Genomic DNA, 19771 nt, shown 5'->3' on the forward strand with positions numbered 1-19771 from the left:
TAACACCGTCCGCGGGGTGAGCCTTGATCAGAAGGACTTGGGCCTCCTGAGCGACACCGGGGAGTCGGTCTTCTGTACGCCACATTCCCCCGCCCGCCGCCGGACAGGGATTCGGCACTGGGCACTTCCCTCTTCACTCGCCGTTACTGGGGGAATCCTGGTTAGTTTCTTTTCCTCCGCTTAGTAATATGCTTAAATTCAGTGGGTCGCCACGTCTGATCTGAGGTCGTAGTCGGATGCCGAAGCAGTGGGGGCACGAGCCGGGACCACCGTCCCCTGGGCTGCGGGGGGAAGCTGCAGCCGCTTCCCTGCTGCGTGCCCGGCTGCAGAGGTGGGTGCCCAAGGTAATGTGCAAGGGCAGCCGTGGGACACCACAGACAGCCATGCACGGCACGCAGCCAGGTGCCCCGGGACGGGCCTGGGGCGGACTGGTGGCCTGCCCTCCCGCTGAGGCGGGGTGGCGAGGCTGGGCACGCCGGCTGGCGTACCTCCACGGCGGGACCCGGAGTGGGGGGGTTGGTATCCTGCTGCGGGCGATCGGGGGTGGTCTGACCTTGGAGTTGGGGGGACAAAGGGAACAGAGCTACCCTGCGACGGCCCCAGCCGCGCCCCGGGAACAGCCCTGGGATGATTGATGATCAAGCAATCCTCAGACAGACGTAGCCCCGGTAGGAACCCGGGGCCCCAAGGTGCGTTCGTAGTGTCGATGATCAATGTGTCCTGCAATTCCCACTAATTCTGGCAGCTAGCTGCTTTCTTCATCGACGCGCAAGCCGAGTGATCCACTGCAAGAGTCACAGGCAACTTTTCTCAACATTCGCCCACCTGCGGGGGCCAGGGAGGGGGGAGGAAGGTGGCGCCGCCCGTCCACTGACCGCGCAGCGTGACGGCCCAACACCCCGTCAGGTTTCCCCTCTTGAGAGTCAGCCTCCCTGATTCTAAGAACATTTCCAGGCGCTCAGTCCAGGAGCCTCCCCGGAGCAGCTCGGGCCCAGGCAGCCCCACTGCTGCCGGTCCCTCCCGGAGGACCAGAAGGGACCACACGAGTCTTCAAACCCTCAGCCCGGCCGCACGGGACCGGGACAGGCCAGTGTACCTGCCAACGAGGGAGGGTCTCTGCCTGCTGGCCGTCCACCAGCAGGTCTTAACCCCTGCGCATTGAGAGTTGCGGGCTCAAGGCGGGCGGACCAAACCGTGCCAGCATGCTGGAACTAGCCCACCGCCCTACCCTGGTCGGAGGGAGCCACAGTTCCCTCGCTGCCCTGGCTCCTCCTCGTCCAGGCCGCCCTGCCGCCAGAGAAGGGCCGCTCCTCGGTTGCCTGACGCCCAGATGGGCTGGGCATCATGCGCTGGAGCACCCAGGCAGCAGGGCGTTCGGGGGTTTGGTCCCAGCCCAGAGAGGCACTTCGATTTGGTTTCCCTCCCAGGGTCATGCCAAGTGGGCATGGGTTTCGTCTCAGGAGGGGCTTTTTCTATCTTGCCGCTCCTGGAGGGGCCGGAGTCGGGAAGGCATCTGCTCCCCGGTCCCTCCCGTCTGAGAGGGTCGGGTCCTCCCAGCTGGAGGAGCCCGCCCCGCACCCGGTCCTCTCTCCCAGGCACCCCGGCAGCCGTAGACCGCTCCGCCAGCCAGGGATGCGCGAGGGTTAGGGCCAGGCCCTGTGCCTATGGGTGTTCTGTTCTGGGAGGCAGCCGAGGGCTTTCAGGCTGGTGCCCTGGGTCGCTCGGGCCGCTCCGCCGTTAATGATCCTTCCACAGGTTCACCTACGGAAACCTTGTTACGACTTTTACTTTCTCCAGATAGTCAAGTTTGATCATCTTCTCGGCGCTCCGCCAGGGCCATTACCGACCCCGGTGGGGCCAATCCGAGGACCTCACTAAACCATCCAATCGGTAGTAGCGACGTGCGGTCTGAACAAAGGGCAGGGACTTAATCAACGCGAGCTTATGACCCGCACTTACTGGAAATTCCTTGTTCATGGGAAATGATTTCATTTGCCAATCCCTATCACGAACCGGGTTCAGCAGGTTACCCGCACCTATCGGCGAAGGGTAGACACACGCTGATCTGTTCAGTGTAGCGCGTGTGCAGCCCCGGACATCTAAGGGCATCACAGACATGTTATTGCTCGATCTCGTGTGGCTGAACGCCACTTGTCCCTCTAAGAAGTTGGACGCCAACCTCTGGGGATCGTGTCACTAGTTAGCATGGAGGAGTCTCATTCGTTATCGGAATTAACCAGACCAATCGCTCCACCAACTAAGAACGTCCATGCACCACCACCCACAGAATCGAGAAAGAGCTATCAATCTGTCAATCCTTTCCATGTCCGGGTCGGGTGAGGTTTCCCTTGTTGAGTCAAATTAAGCCACTTGCTCCACTCCTGGTGGTGCCCTTCCGTCAATTCCTTTAATACGTCCTGACGTTTCAAGTACATTTTAGACAGTTGAATAATACACGCATTGTCAGAGACCTGCAGACAGACATGCTTGCAGCACAACATTTACACTCAAGGGACAACAAAACATACTTGGTCATCAGAGTAATTGCTAGTGCCATTGGTTTCACCTATGTAACCTTTAATGAGGGTGAGACCGTCCCAAATGCATATAAATCACATTTGTACTCACCAGCAGAATAATGCCTTGCTCCCACTGAGAAAATTCTCACTGCTGTACAGATGGCTGTCATTAAAGAAAGACCTCAAGACTAGGGCAAACAAATTATCGTTGTTTCGCCCATACCAGCCCTTGAGGCTGTCACAAAAGCTAGCGTTCCTAACACTAAAGCATTACATCCACGTTGGATACAATGGGCCACGTCTTTGACAGCCACTGATGTAGATTACATTTTTGACCCAAAATTACAAACTCAAGAATTTTTGCAATATGAACTAGAATACCCAGTTCCTGCAAACACAATGCCTATTGATCAATATCAAAGAGTCATGTACACCGATATCTCTGCACAGCCTGCAATTGGCACAAAGCATCAATACTTCGCTGCTTGCGCAGTCGTGAGTGGCTACATGGAGGACAATACGTTTTGTCTCCAACATACATTTACGCAAACCCTAGGGGATTACACAGCACAGTTAGCAGAGCTAAAGGCTCTGATGATGGCACTTGAACATACGGATCCTCCACAGCTAACACTGATTGTTTGTGATTCTAACTATTGTGTCCAGTCCTTCAATGAATACCTGCATTACTGGCAGCAGAATGGGTTCAGAGACTCTAAAGGTAACACCATTAAACACAGATTATTGTGGGGGAAAGTAGTGGATCTGAAGGAAAAGCTACTAAATGTCCATATTGTACACTTAAACACCAGCGTGTTGGAATACACATGGCTGGGAATACACTGGCTAATGAAGCCGCAAAGTCAGGAGTTGCTATGGCCACTGTTCCTGCAGTAACCCACTTAAGTACGAAACCAGATGAAAACATATGGGTTGCTGTGAAAGCTATGGCTGATGGAAAGACCTATCCAAAAGCATTTCCTGCTAAATATTCCTACCGAATGGGCGGCTGCCTAAATGCTGACGTTAAGATACCAGGCATAGGGGTGTGAGATATTCCCAACAAAGATATAAGACCAGAGTTGATTAAAGCAGCACATGAGGAGGTAGCATCTGCCCATGCTAGTGTGGCGGCTACAGTGTCATTGTTACAAGCCCAATATTAGTGGCCAGGCCTATACAAAGAGGACAAGCAGTATGTCCTTTGTTGTGACATCTGCCAGCAAATTAAAGTTTCCACTGCTAATCACCCACCACAGACACCCCTCCTAATTTCCAACAAACCTTTACAATGTGTGTACTTGGACCATTGCGGCCCCCTGACACCGGACAGTGCATACAAAGACATCTTAGTCACTGTTGACTCCTGCTTCAGATTATTATGGGTGTGGCCACAGCGCTCGGCTAACGCTCGGACTGTTATTAAAGATTAGCGAGTCTTTATCAGTACATATGCAGTTGCGGCTTTCCACTCGGACAAGGGCCCTGCTTTCTCCTCAAAGGCATTCAGGGAAGCCATGGCTTAGTTGGGGGTCCAACTCCAGTACTCGTCTCCATTTCATTCCAAGGGAAATAGTGTCGTGGAGCGATTAAACCGTGATTTAAAGCAATCCTCAACAGCCAGAGTCTTAGGTACGGGTCGTAGTTGGCTTAATCACCTTATGGAGTTCAGAGAGCGCTTAACAATCTGCCTAGAAGGTCCATGGGGGGGGTCGTACTTCATATGAGTGCCTGTTCGGAACTCAAATGTATGTTCCAGATCTTGATGGTCCTGGCGTGGAGGCGGCAGAAACACCTTTAACATAAATGAGCGTGTCACTGTCTTTCAGGAATTACAACAGTTCTGTGACAACAACACTTCTGCCACTGCTGCCTCCATAGGAATTAAGGATGTACCTGTAATGCCTACCGGCTGGATTCCTAGAAGGAGGGATCTAGTACAAGAAAAAGTTGCTGTGAAAAAGGAATTTGGTCCTTCTTATCGTGCACCAGTCCCAGTCTTGGGAATACACGGTACCAGAACTGTCATTCTACCACCGTTGGCAGGTGCCAAAGAAAATTGTTTTGTCTCCATTGACGGTGCCAAACTACACCATGTGGCCGATCCTGCACAGCCGACCAAGAGGAACAGCCAGTAGTTCCCGAATCCCTCTCACTACTGGTCAAGAAGTTCCTTAACAAGTTGTAAGCAGCCCCACTGACACCTCTCCGATGGTGGAAAATGATCTTGCATTAGTTCCACTAACAACAAATAATACAGAAATAACTGATCGGTTTGATACTACTTCGACACAGACGGATGGTGCTATTTATTCTGTGCCACCGAGTGAAATACCAGCTCCACCAGCTAACACGGCTCCAGTCTTTGCACAAACTGCTTCTGGATACTTTGCCGACATCAACAATGACTTTTCTGACTTATTCGCCTCCTTAACACCTGAACTGTAAAAATCACATAAACTGATAAATTGGCTTAAAGTAACTTATTTCATTTTTCCATGGAACTACCTGTGGCTTTCCTTGACTGTATTAGCTTTCCTGCTTTGGATTGGTTTTGTCATTACTTTCTTTTTATTAATACATGGTCATTTTCTACCTGAAAAATCAACAGTTGAACTGGTGGATGAGGTCCTAAAACCACATTTTTCGTCTGACAAGGTCCACAGAGATTTGTCTTTTGTGAACATTTCAGCCATACCAATTCCAGATGGAATCCAGATGGAATTGTGTGGGATAAAGTGACAGTCGTTATATACAGCCCCACAGAGGTCATTCAAATACCATATGTGTTTAAACTTTCAATGAATGATATAATAATACCCGGTATTGTTTCTGATGAATGGGATGTAAAATTGGCATGACGAAGATGATTATCATTCTAAAGAGAATTATGGTGATATGCTTTGCTATAATTATTATGGGCACCATTTCATCCACTGAGCAAGCAGCCGAAAGACTATTTTAAATTATACACAATGGGAACATTGTCAGACTCCACCACAAAGGAGTTCAAAAACGTAATCTGAAAAGTTTACATATTTTTCTAGGCACAATGTTAAAAATTCTGAGTCGTCTTATTTTAAATTGACACCTACAGAAAACATACGCATACTATTGACAAATACAAAATTTATCCATTCAGATTCCTTTGTTTCCCAGTTGACTATAGAATGCTATGAATATTGGCTAAAGTGGATTGACTTAAAAAGTGTGTGGGGAACTAGACATTGGCAAATATAGGGGGAAGGAAGCTTTATTTAGAGCATGCCTGGTACCTGTTCAAATAATATTTTTAAATGAAACTGTGCAACAAATGAGTTGTTTAGGCTTAGCAAAGATTAAGGAATTGAACATGCCCAGTATACCTTCCCCTGTAAAATTTTCCAAATGGCAAAAATATATAAATACAACTGAAGATCAGCTCGATGAATGGGTCCAGAATGACACATTTAATATTTCACTGACACGCCCTGGTGGCTGGTTATTGTGGCCAATAGATATCAATGGGTGTCACCAACGTTTTATAAACTCTTTGGGGGGTTTTATAACTAGTAGGCCGGACCATCCCCACATATCGTCCAAGCATGCGAGTATAGTATCAACATACAATGTAGGGAAACTATGCCAGTAATGGTTAAGAACTACCTCACGAGATGTGGTTAGAGAACACCTCAGTCTCCTGTCTAATAACACCGACTTACAGGATTTCCTGTTAGGCCCCAGAAAACAACGCAGATAACGCTTCTCATATGAAGTATATAATGAAATCTGGAAGCTTTCACAACAAGAAGCTGCTGCCCGGTTAAGGCAAATAGACCAGGAAAATTTAAGAACGGCACTAGCTGTTGTAGATAATGGGATTAATACCCATGTCCGACTGGATGTACACCTTAAATAACACCGTCTCTTCTGCTATAGACATTATACAAGCAGATATGTCTTCTTTACATCATGGACAGAGTCATCTAAGGTCCATTATGCAGTTGGGTTGGACACTTCAAACACTGAGGCAGGTCGCGATCCCATGTCAGCAACATGTCAGCGCAAGGGAAATACTTTCTTCTTTTAAGTTAACCCGACAACAACAACTAATGGCTAAGAAAGAAGTGACTTATGTCATGCTAAACATCGAAAAGTTAGAAAAGTTGCCTTTTACTGTGGATGAAATACCATCTGTTCAGTGGTTAATACACAGGGTCATCAATCTGCCTATTTCCACACTTCAATTCACCTCCTGTTTAAAATGCTTTCCAGTAGTCAGATATGAAAGCCTGGGAGATAGTTACATCCATGAGGTGTGGGAGCTTCCCCTCGCCGTACAAATGTCTCAGTGGCATGAAAGATATCTTTCTTAGCGGTAGCGAATGCGAGACTTCTGTCAGCCATTCAGTGGTTTGTAAACAGCTGTCCTTGCATGGGGCGTGTAACGCGTCTGCACCGAACTTGGCTTGTTATCTGAAGGGAGTTCCAGTCCCCTTGATGAGACCTACGTTACAGGTGCTTTCAAATGGCAGCTATGTCCTACTCAATGGTAAAGATTGTTGTGGGATGCTAGCTGGAATAATTTATGTGGTTTCGGTCTCTAAGATTGTTACATGCTGCGGAAACATACTCTTTCCTCCGACTCAAATAAAAGATGTAACAGACATTTGGTCTCATATTGCTACTTCCAATGTGAATTTTGACAAGCTGAGCAGACTCAAGGCTATATTGTTTCAAAAACATGTGGCTCTCACATCTGCACGCGAGACCTATGCATTACAGGTGGCAAGGTCAGCAGAGATACAGTCCCTTTTAAGTACTAACCTTCCAAGACACTTTGGTGAACTCGTGGGACGGATATTTAATGCATCCAGTACTACTGGAATCACAAATTTCTTTAAGGCTGCTGGTTCTAGTTTCATTCACACCTTCTCCTACATATTCAGTTCAATACGATTCAGTCATCCACTCAATTTTCTACAGTATTTTCTGGGGATTTCCAATAACTTTGGCTATAATAACTCGCATTTTGCTGTTGCTACTTTTCATGCACAATGGCTGTCCCGCCGCAACAAGGAGGAACGAAAGCGCTTGCATTAGTGCAGCTGTGTCATGAACGCATGATGCAGTATTTTGGAGCAACACTCCTGAAGCAACTGGAGTGTGACTGGTCCCTGTCATTCAGACCGGTTTTGCATTGTGTGCAGCCCGTGTTTCGGTGCCTCTGGTGCTCTTTCGAACAGGCACTGGAAGTTTGTCTTTCTATGCAGTTCTTACTTTTATTGGACGCTGATCTGTTGATGTTCTTGCTAATGGCTCATTACCAGGCATGCACTTTGAGACTGCGTCTGTTACGGGAAGCTTCTTATGAGTTGCCCTTCCTGTAGGATGTGGCTCTTAACTCATCATTGGGCACACCATGGAATGCCGCCTTGGCTGAGGCTCAGGGTATGGAACACGATTGCTCCTTGGTCCTTCTCGGCGATCACTTACCCACTTTTACACCAGCCAAAGTGGAAGATTTCCTGTCCTCCATTGTCCTGGAATCGATTGGAAATTCTAAAAATAACTCTGACTCTTGAAATTCGGTCCCCTTTTATGCCACATGTTGACAGTTTTAAATTGTCCTTTTATAGGCTCATGTGTCCTTTTAACTTGTCATTATTGACATTTCTACATATATATATATATATCTTAGGGTTCAGTTTTAGTAGCTTTTATGTACATTTAGGCTTTGAACCACTTTCAACCGACAAGGGGAGGGTGTTGTGTGGTCAGTTTAGTTATAGCTTAATGCACGTTATTTTATCATACTAGGCTTGCCGCTGTGCATTTTAACCTAGATATATTTTATTCGCCTTTATTATTGTTACAGTAGCTGCTTTTACGGTCTTGTTTTATTTTCTATCTATCTATTTTTGCCTAGGTCAGCACTCTGTTCTCAAACAAGACATTCTTGCTCACTCTGTGCTTCTTCTAAGGTTGCAGCAAGATAGGTTGCCAGTGAATGTGGTATAAGTTTAGTCTCTGCCATTTGTAGAAAAACACACATCCTTACGTAGGGACATTTTCACAGAACATCAGCTGTTTTATTATAAAAATACTTCCCTGTCCCTTATACGTTAGAGGGTACGACCATATGCTGATTGCTGATTGCTTCGCTACAGCTGCTTTTGCAGATTCCAGGCATTTGCTCAGGAAATGGAGATGATGTCTTCCCAGGGGAACCTGAAGGGCAGAATTAGAGCTTAACATGGTGTGCTCTTTTATAGGCTAGGTAGGAATTAGTTCATTGACTGTAGTAACAATATGGTAGCGTAATTTCTATGCTTCACTCTCCCTTGTCACAATATTAACCTTGTTATGCTGTATCGTCCTGGTTATTGCAGCTCACGCTTTGCTATCTAAGGTGCAGTTGCTTCAATAAAAAACTTAGCAAAACATTTACTTCCTGTGTTGTCATTGTATATATGAGACCAATGTAACTGAGAGAAACGGATGAGACCTGAGTGGCCACAGCCTCCCTGAGAAACCAGTTATGTCATGCGCTCGGCGGCCCAATCATTCCTGCCCTTTGGTAGAGATGAGGCAATGCTAGTTAGCCGGAGCAAAACCCGGATCGGAGCGACAGGTGTCACCTGTAGTGGGCCAGACTCAGGGGGTCATTCTGACCCTGGCGGTCATTGACCGCCAGGGCCAACGACCACGAGAGCACCACCAACAGGCTGGCGGTGCTCTCAAGGGGATTCTGACCGCGGCGGTTTGGCCGCGGTCAGAAAGGGAAAACCGGCGGTCTCCCGCCGGTTTTCCGCTGCCCTATGGAATCCTCCATGGCGGCGCAGCTTGCTGCGCCGCCATGGGATTCCGACACCCCATACCGCCATCCTGTTCCTGGCGGTTCGCCCGCCAGGAACAGGATGGCGGTATGGGGTGTCATGGGGCCCCTGGGGGCCCCTGCAGTGCCCATGCCAATGGCATGGGCACTGCAGGGGCCCCCGTAACAGGGCCCCACAAAGAATTTCAGTGTCTGCCTAGCAGACACTGAAATTCGCGACGGGTGCAACTGCACCCGTCGCACCTTCCCACTCCGCCGGCTCCATTCGGAGCCGGCTTCCTCGTGGGAAGGGGTTTCCCGCTGGGCTGGCGGGGGGCCTTCTGGCGGTCGCCCGCCAGCCCAGCGGGAAACACAGAATCACCACAGCGGTCTTTAGACCGCGGAGCGGTGTTCTGTCGGGGAACTCTGGCGGGCGGCCTCCGCCGCCCGCCAGAGTTGGAATGACCCCCTCAGTCTCCCACACCGCAGGCGATTCTGCCACTCGAAATCCAGTAGTCTCATTAGAATAATGAGAGCCTAGGCGACACTGACAAGATATAAGTCAGGCCATTGGTGTAGTCTTCATGATGATAATGGCAAATCTTGTTTCAAGGTTGGGGGTGGAGCTCACTCATCTCACACATTTGATTTCTGTGCAAGTAGGTATGACAGTCTTGCACAGGGAGCCGAGAGGTGGCGTTCATTCTAGCATATTATTGAATTAGTGATGCTTAGAATTGTTAAAATAATATACTTGTAGCAATAAGTTAACAGCACTTGCAGTCCAGTGTGTCTCTGTATGTTAATGTTTGCTGTAATGTCCAGTTTCTAAATTCCGATTGCTAATTACAGACCTTTAATAAATCTTCACAGTTTCAGTGAAATAAAAGATTTTTTTTCTGTTGCAAGTGCAATGCAATACATATTAACTCTTCAGGGGGCATTTCAGCACATTTATATTTTTATTTATTTTAACAAATTTATTTGCAAGGACAGAAAGAATCACAATGTGCAAAAACCATGAAGGTGCATTAAGAAATCTTTCGTATTTACTATGACGAGATAGGTGAAATACAGAGTTGTATTTGTAAGTATTGATTTTTTTAAATCAATTTCATATGTGTAAGGAAATGCCTCCTTGGCATGGTTACCCCCTACCTTTTTGCCTTTGCTGATGCTGAGTTTTGATTGAAAGTGTGCTTGGACCCTGCTAACCAGGCCCCAGCACCAGTGTTCTTTCCCTAAACTGTACCTTTGTCTCCACAATTGGCACAACCCTGGCACTCAGGTAAGTCCCCTGTAACTGGTACCCCTAGTACCAAGGGCCCTGATGCCAGGGAAGGTCTCTAAGGGCTGCAGCATGTCTTATGCCACCCTAGGGACCCCTCACTCAGCACATGCACACTGCCTCACAGCTTGTGTGTGCTGGTGGGGAGAAAAAGTCGACATGGCACTGCCCTCAGAGTGCCATGCCAACCTCACACTGCCTGTGGCATAGGTAAGTCACCCCTCTAGCAGGCCTTACAGCCCTAAGGCAGGGTGCACTAAACCACAGGTGAGGGCATATGTGCATGAGCACTATGCCCCTACAGTGTCTAAGCAAAACCTTAGACATTGTAAGTGCAGGGTAGCCATAAGAGTATATGGTCTGGGAGCTTGTCAAACACGAACTCCACAGTTCCATAATGGCTACACTGAAAACTGGGAAGTTTGGTATAAGACGTCTCAGCACAATAAATGCACACTGATGCCAGTGTGCAATGTATTGTAACATACACCCAGAGGGCATCTTAGAGATGCCCCCTGAATACCTACCCAACCTCTAGTGTAGGCTGACCGGTTTCTGCCAGCCTGCCACACACCAGACATGTTGCTGGCCACACAGGTAGAGTGCCTTTGTCACTCTGTGGCCAGGAACAAAGCCTGTACTGGGTGGAGGTACTTCTCACCTCCCCCTGCAGGAACTGTAACACCTGGCGGTGAGCCTCAAAGGCTCAACCCTTTTGTTACAGCGCCCCAGGGCACCCCAGCTAGTGGAGATGCCCGCCCCTCTGGCTACTGCCCCATCTTTTGGTGGCAAGGCTGGAGGAGATAATGAGAAAAACAAGGAGGAGTCACCCACCAGTCAGGACAGCCCCTAAGGTGCCCTGAGCTGAGGTAACCCCTGCCTTGAGAAATCCTCCATCTTGAGCTTGGAGGATTCCCCCAATAGGATTAGGGATGTGCCCCCCTCCCCACAGGGAGGAGGCACAAAGAGGGTGCAGCCAACCTCAAGGACAGTAGCCATTGGCTATTGCCCTCCCAGACCTAAACAGACCCCTAAATTCAGTATTTGGGGGCTCCCCAGATCCCAGGAAATCAGATTCCTGCAATCTGAAGAAAGAAGAAGGACTGCTGACCTACAAGCCTGCAGAGAAGGAGGAAGATAACAACTGCTTTGGCCCCAGCCCTACCCGCCTGTTTCCAACTTCGAAAACCTGCAACCAGCGACGCATCCGACAGGGACGAGTGACCTCTGAAGCCTTAGAGGACTGCCCTGGACTAAAGGACAAAGAAACTCCTCTGAACAGCGACCCTGTTCAAAACCAGCTACTTCTTTGCAACAAAGAAGCAACTTTCCAAGACTACACGTTTCCCGCCGGAAGCGTGAGACTTCTCACTTTGCACCCGACGCCCCCGGCTCGAGATTCAGAGAACCATCACCTCAGGGAGGACTCCACGGTGACTGCGAGCCCGTGAGTAACCAGAGACGACCCCCCTGAGCCCCCACAGCGACGCCTGCAGAGAGAATCCAGAAGCTCCCCTTGACCACGACTGCCTGTAACAAGGGAATGGAACCAACACTGCACCCACAGCCCCCAGGACCTGAAGGAACTGAACTTCAGCGCAGGAGTGACCCCCAGGCAACCCTCTACCTTGCCTAGGGGGTGGCTGTCCCAAGAAGCCCCCCCGTGCCTGCCTGCACCGCTAGAGTGACCCCCGGGTCCCTTCATTGAAACCAATTCAAAACCCAACACCTGCTTTGCACACTGCACCCGGCCGCCCTTGTGCCGTTGAGGGTGTGTTTTGTGTTCCTACTTGTGTGTCCCCCAGTGCTCTACAAAACCCCCCGGGTCTGCCCCCGAGGACGCAGGTGCTTACCTGCTGGCAGACTGGAACCATGGAACCGGAGCACCCCTGTTCTCCATAGGCGCCTATGTGTTTTGGGCACCATTTGACCTCTGCACCTGACCGGCCCTGAGCTGCTGGTGTGGTAACTTTGAGGTTGCCTTGAACCCCCAACGGTGGGCTGCCTATGCCCCAGGACTGAGACTTGTAAGTGTTTTACTTACCTCCTAATCTAACCTTTACTTACCTCCCCCAGGAACTGTTGATTTTTGCAGTCTACTTTGAAAATAGCTTATTGCCATTTTTACAAAGACTGTATATGATATTGGTTGCATTCAAAGTTCCTAAAGTATCTAAGTGAAGTACCTTACATTTAAAGTATTAACTGTAAATCTTGAACCTGTGGTTTTTAAAATAAACTAAGAAAATATATTTTTCTATATAAAAACCTATTGGCCTGGAGTAAGTCTTTGAGTGTATGTTCCTCATTTATTGCCTGTGTGTACAACAAATGCTTAACACTACCCTCTGATAAGCCTACTGTTCGACCACACTACCACAAAATAGAGCATTAGCATTATCTACTTTTGCCACTATCTTACCTCTAAGGGGAACCCTTGGACTCTGTGCACGCTATTTCTTACTTTGAAATAGTATATACAGAGCCAACTTCCTACACTGAGGAACTTTGGATCTGAACCCTGACTCACACTGTGTCCATTGGAGGGCCCCGTGGAGAGATGGACGTTGTCCAGTCTCTCCACGAGAAGCTTCGAGCCGGAAGGAGACGGCCTGAGGTGGGATAGGCTGGTGAGAGGAAGGGGCGGGAGTAAAGGGGGGTTTAAGGAGGGGGGCACATCCCTAATCCTATTGGCCCGATCCCCAGGGAAAAAAAGGTATTTTGGGACAGGGGAATGGTCGCATCGCATGACGTGGCGGCCGTACGCGCCACGCATCACATTTTAGGTGAAGCCGGGTGCAGCGATCTCCTCAGTCCTGGTGTCCTAGACCAGGTCTTGGTGAGGATGCAGCACATGGTGTTGCAGCAGCAGTTGATGCCTGCTGCTCGCCTACAAAGGAGGGAGGAGGAAGTCCGGGGGGGCAGGGCCACTGCAGGCCTGCCCCCCATGGGCAAAATATGACGATTGGGGCAGTGGGGGAGCCTGTAGAGGAGCAAAGGCAGGTGGGGGAAGGGCAAACAGAGGAGGCTGTTGGGGAGGCGCCTGGGCCCTGGGCATGGCGGGCCTGCAAACCTGGAATTGCCTCTGGACCTTTCAGTGGCTGGCCGGCCTAGCAAGGCTGGCAAGAAGGGGATGACTGGGGGGTGCAGGGGGGAGCAAAGGAAATGCCAGATACAAGAAATCTTCAGTGGCAGAGGGGAGGTTCAGGCGGGTGCCAGTGAGAGCAGGGTGGAGGAGGAGATCATGGGGTCCAGCAAGGAGCAGGGGGGCAGGTGTGGGGGCCCAAGGGGGAGGGGGTTGTCAGCAGCAGCCCGCTACTGACTGGTCAGCAGTGGATATTGAGGCCAGGATACAGGACAGAGGAACCGAGTGGCAGAGACTGAGGAGTGGTGGGCACGCTTATATAAAGGAAAGGGTGAGGCTGAGGGCCGGGCAAGGCAGGCAAAGAGAAAGTCAAGGGGGTTAGCGAGGTGCCCTGGGAGCGCAGTTTATGGTGCAGATATTGGGTATGGGCCCCGGCAGAAGAACAAGGTAGGTAGCACGAGGCTGATGCATCTGGTGGGGCAGGCAGCGTGACAATTGCACATGGCGCATATGGCCCCTGGACGTTGGTCCGAAGCACTAGAGGGGTCTTCGGCGGGCTTCTCTACACCACAGGATCGCACAAAATGTGCATATGGCAGACACCATGTGGGTCTCGGGACGGTCTGCAAGCGTGATGCAGTGGTTGTTGCGGTTGACAATGATGCATGGGGTATGGACGAGGAGGATGTGGTGGAGTTGGACTATGACAAAGAAATGGAGGAATGGGAAGAAGAGGAAATACGTGAAAAAGAGGTGAGCGGGGACCAGGGGACGTGAACGGGGTGCAGGAGCGGTGCAACCCCCTCTTCTTTTCATGTTTTACAGACACATAAGAATGGCGCTGGAGCACGGGAGGTGTCGCACACGGAGACGGTGGACCTAAGGCCTTGTTGGAGGAGAGTATTCGGGCTCACGGAGTATAAGGTAAAGGAGACTGGTGGGCACCATGGAGTGAGTGGAGGGGCAAGGCTGGTGCGGTCCAATATAAGTCTATTGGAGTGGGGGATGATTCAGTACATGGCACACTTGATAGCAGTGCGGTACCTGCGGGTGATACAGAGCCAGAGGCAGAGAAGATTGTGACAACACAGGGTGTAAAGGGAGACGCGGTGGCTAGTGGGGACAAGGAAAGTGGCATTAAAGAAGGCCGGCTCACCTACATGGGTTTATCGATGCCACTGGGGTCTCACGTGGCGGAGAAGACGAAGGCTCGGCATGAGTATGTTGAAATTTTTCAGCTCCTACATAGAGATATTCAGGCTAAAGAAGGCTCCAAGGTGGAAGAGTGGGAACTAGCGTGTAGGCCTAGGGTACCTATCACGATGGATAATTGGACCTCAGCATTCCTGATTTATTCCAGTATTTACTGTGGAAAATACGCAGACAGAGCCATTGCTGTGTTTAAATACATGGATATTATTTGCAAGGCCCAAATGCATTTTGGAGGTTTTGCATGGTTGAGTTATGATGATGAGTTCCAGGCTAGAGTGAGTGTTAATCCTGAGAAGCCGTGGGGGGACGAGGATTCGGAGCTATGGATGCAGTGGATGGCTTTCTCACAGTCTGCTGCGTCCACCCATACAACTAGTGGCCTCCCGTGGTCTATAAGCCTTTTCAGCAGTGTCCCGCTCTGGCCGGGGCGGGTCAGGTACCAAAATCACCATTGCCGAACTCAGGAGCATGCTGGAACTTCAACAAGGGGTTTTGTTCTAGGCACCCTTGCAAATTTAAGCACAAATGTTCCAAATGTGGGGGGAGACATCCAGTCACACAATGTTTGTCATTAGCCAGTCCGGCGGAGCAGTGGAGATCTTCCAGGGGAAGAGGAGGTCATGGCACTCCTAGGCCAAAGGGTGACTACTCCAAATAAATTGGATAGGTTACTGCCCTGGTTGCGCATGTAACCGGATACGGACATGGCATGCAGATTGGAATGAGGTTTCAGACAAGGTTTTCGAGTAGGGTACCAAGAGCCGCGGGTGAGGAGATGGGCGGAGAACTCACAGTCAGCATTGGCAATGCTGGACGAGGTAGCAACAAAACTTGCCAAGGAAGTGGCATAGGGTAGGATTGCGGACCACTTTTACGGGCGGCCCATGGAAGACCTTATGGTCTTACCTTTGGGTGTGGTCCCCAAGAAGGCAAAGGGGAAGTTTTGTTTGATACACCATTTGTCATCGCCGGAAGGGGCATCAGTCAATGATTTTAATTCACCAGAGGATACTAAGGTGGTATATGCCTCTGCGGATGACGCTATCCGGCTCATAAGGACATATGGCAATGGGGCAGAGTTGGCCAAGTGTGGCATTAAGGCAGCTTTTTGGCTGCTCCCTATTCACCCTGAGGATTTCTCCTTGCTGGAGATGCAGTTGGAAGGGGCTATTTATGTGGACACGGTGTTGCCCATGGGGTGGGCAATGTCTTATGCATTGTTTCAAAACTTTCAGTATCTTCTTGCAGTGGGTTTTTGTGCAGATGAGTGTGCATCGGACGGTGTCACACTATTTGGATTACTTTCTTTTTGTAGGGGCACCACATTCGGGAGCGTGTGGAAAGGCCTTGCAGTGTTTTGAGAAGTTGGCACAGGATCTTGCGGTGGCTCTGGCACCTGAAAAGACAGAGGGAACTAGTTGCGTGCTGTCCTTTTTGGGTATTGAGCTGGACACTGTGGCATTCATGGCACGTTTGCCTGCAGACAAGGTTGCTGAAATCCTGCTATTTTTTTGGCAGATCAGGTTGAGATGCGGATAGAGCTGCATGTGGCACAACAGCTCCTGGGCTCCCTTAATTTTGCATGCAGAGTAGTTCGGGGAGGTAGGACCTTTTGTAGATGCATGGGGCTGGCTATGTCTAGAGCATCCCTTCCTCATTACAGGATTCGGCTGACAGTAGGTTTCAGGGAAGACAACCTTTCCTGACACAGTTTAATGGGGTCTCCATGGCTTTTTGGGAGGAGGACAAAGTGTGGCAGGTGCAGATTTTTTTGTACGCGGCAGGGGCCTCTGGTTTTGGCCTTTTTTAGGATGGTTGGTGGTGTGCAGAACCCTGGCCAGCACATTGGTTGAACCAGGACAGGAGTATTGCATTCTTGGAATTCTTCCCAATTTTGTTGGCCTTGGTGGTCTGGGGTGACGAGCTGGCAAGCAGGTCCGTAATGTTTCATGTTGACAACTTGACAGTGGTTGAACTGGTGAATAGACAGGGTTTCAGGGTTTTGAGGCGAATGGTGATCGTTTCTGGTGGCAACGTAGGGGTGTGCTTGAAGCGCGAGTAGTGCGTTTTGTGTTATGCCTGATTCACAAGGGTTTGTCACCAGCCACAATTGGGGGTAAGCTGGCGGGTGTGTCTTTCTATGGGAAGTAGTTTTTTGGCAGGGACCCTGCAAAGATGATGATATTTTGGCGAAAATGTTGAAAGGTTGGGGCAGGGTGCGATGAGGGTCAGGAAGGATGGTGCATGAGGCTATTACATTTGAACTATTGGTACAATGGTTACATGTGTTGCCGGTCTGTTGTTTGAATGTGTCTGAAGTGGGACTCTTTCATTTGTGTATGATATGGATGTTTTTTGGGGCCTTTCGAGTGTTTGAGTTGCTAGGTGTGGGTAAAGCTTGTGGAATTCGGAAGGAGGATGTGCCAAGGCAGGGAGCATGTTTGGGCATCTGGTTAAGGTGCTTGAAAATGGACCAGTTGGGGAAGGGAAAGTTGATATGGTTGGATCAAGGGGAGGAGGGGGAAGCATGTCCAGTGCAGGAGTGGGACTCTTTCCAGAAACATGTTTCAGAGCAGGCGGCGGGTGTTTTCTGTCACATGGATGGGAAGAAGCTTACGGCTTTCTAGTTGTTGGCTGTGATGAGAATGGCTTTGAGACGGGTTGGAAGGCAGCTGAGTAATTTTGGAACTCGTTCGTTCTGGATTGGTGCGGCTACTGAGGCGGCTGGTGTGGACTGGGACCGAATCTGGCGTGTTAGGAGATGGAGATCGAAATGTTGCGAAAGATATGTCAGGGCTTGAGAGGGAGTATTTTCAAAGACAGGACAATTTTATGCACTGGGGGGATTTTTGTCCTACACTGACATTTGTTTATCCTTCTAGGTTATGTGTACAGCCCGGAGAAAGCAAAAGCTGTGACTTGGCTGGCTGGACATTTGTTTATTCACTGGGCTGCAAAATATGCCAAAAAGCAAGTTTATGGCCGTTCATTGGGACTTCCGAGTAGCAGACATGAGGTGTTGTGATGGAGGAAGACCGGCATGAAGTGGGGCAATTTGCTTCATTTTATAACTGCAAATTTTCTGACATGGGGTTGTCCTGATGTTCTGGTATTGCACCTGGGTGAAAATGATCTGGTTCGATTATCGGGGCTCACCCTACTGCAACACATGCAAAGGGATCTGGCATTACTGAAACACAACATGCATGGCACTTTTTGGTAAGGTCAGAGTTTGTGCCCAGGAGGAAATGGAGAGGAGCTTTGAAGCATGGGGCCATTGAGCGGGCCAGGAGAAAGCTTAATCGGGCTATGCAGGTGTTCTATGGGACGCAAGACATCAAAGTGTTGACGCATGTAGAGATTAAAGAAAGTGAACTTTTCAGAGATGATGGAGTACATTTGTCGGACGTGGAAAACGCACATTACATGATGGAATTGCGCTTTTTGCTGACTAATTTGTGGGGGGAGAAGCTGTGGAGGACTGAGCCTGTCTGATTCTTGAGTTGCAGTGGGTTTGCTGGTGGGGCAGCAGAACGCCGAAAGGGTCAATGGAGTCCCATAGGTGAGGAAGGGGTGAAGCCATAGTCTAGTTTCCACCATTAGGAAAGATCTTTCCATAAGTTTACAGTACTCCCTTAATAGTTTATTTAAAGTTTTTCTTTTTCAATGGATCTATTGATTTTAGTGCAAAATAGTAAGCAAAGTACGCAAAATCATCGACAGTTGTGCTGTGAATTCATTATTAGTACAGAGTCAGAGTTCCTTCCCACACCACCACCCTTACAACTCTGAATAATAAACCCTCCCCATAAATAAAATCATACTGAAGTTAAGAATGTTGTCATTACAATTTAAGTGACAGCAAATATCTCATAAAGCACCACAAATTAATTTAATGATTGGAGAGAATTTAGCATACATGTTGATCTAAAAGGCGATATCTAAAACAAGTCTTTAGTCCTATCACAGGCCATGCTCAGCAATGCAATCACGGTCTCAGCCTCAGCATCTGTCTATTGATTATGCAAAAGCAAATAGTTATGCAGTTGGTACCAAATGTCTCAAGGTCCAGATGTGAGAGGCAACAGTTAAGCATATACAGACATTTGTTAATTGCAATAATTGAGGTTCGATACCCGATCCATAAACGTTGGCACTCTCCCGTGCCCCCATCAACAATCGACACTATGCTTGGCCAATGGAAGGGCCAGGACTTCATATTTCCTGAACCCTGCTTCTGTCTCCTGTGTGTGCCAAAACAGGGGTATGTGTTAGGGCCTATCCAATCATGTCAGTGAGCGCAGTGGCCACCTTACCCCCAGAAAGTGTGTATTGGACTAGAGGACCAAGCTAGATGGAGGAAATCTTCCCCAGTCAACTCGCATCTGGTACACGTATCATTTGAGCAGAGTCAATAGCGATAAAACAGGGCAGGTGTATTGTATATCCTATGGAGAAACTTATAATGAATGATGCAAAGTCTACTACTAGTAGCTACCCACCCATTTTGCATGCAACAATATTTCCATTGTTCATCCATAAAAGTAGTTCCCAGATCTGTTTCCCAGTGCATCCGCGCTTGCCTCCACAGACAAGGAAATTCATCCTTTGCTATGTAATATAAGAGAGAGACAAGATGTCGTGGAGTATCCACTTGAAGCATGGTGTGAAGGGTTTCAAGAGTGGGAGACATCTGGAAAATCAGAGATTGCCACCCTAACATTGTGACGCAAACATATGTACAAGAAAATGTTCAGTGGGACTGCTGTCTTATAGCCAAAGAAGTCAGTACAAGAGAGGAAGGAGCCACTCCGATAAAGATCCCCGTTGCCTGTATTTGAGCTTCTGAAGCAGAAGTCTGCATGAATACT

The 19771-nt window shown here is 49.1% G+C and overlaps 1 pseudogene; it reads right to left on the reverse strand.

The window, feature by feature from the left end:
• Positions 1-643: 643 nt before the first annotated feature.
• On the reverse strand, positions 644-796 carry LOC138297528 (5.8S ribosomal RNA; annotated as a pseudogene).
• Between the last annotated feature and the right edge of the window lie 18975 nt (positions 797-19771).

The sequence above is a fragment of the Pleurodeles waltl genome, chromosome 5 (assembly GCF_031143425.1).
Source record: "Pleurodeles waltl isolate 20211129_DDA chromosome 5, aPleWal1.hap1.20221129, whole genome shotgun sequence".
NCBI lineage: Eukaryota > Metazoa > Chordata > Amphibia > Caudata > Salamandridae > Pleurodeles > Pleurodeles waltl.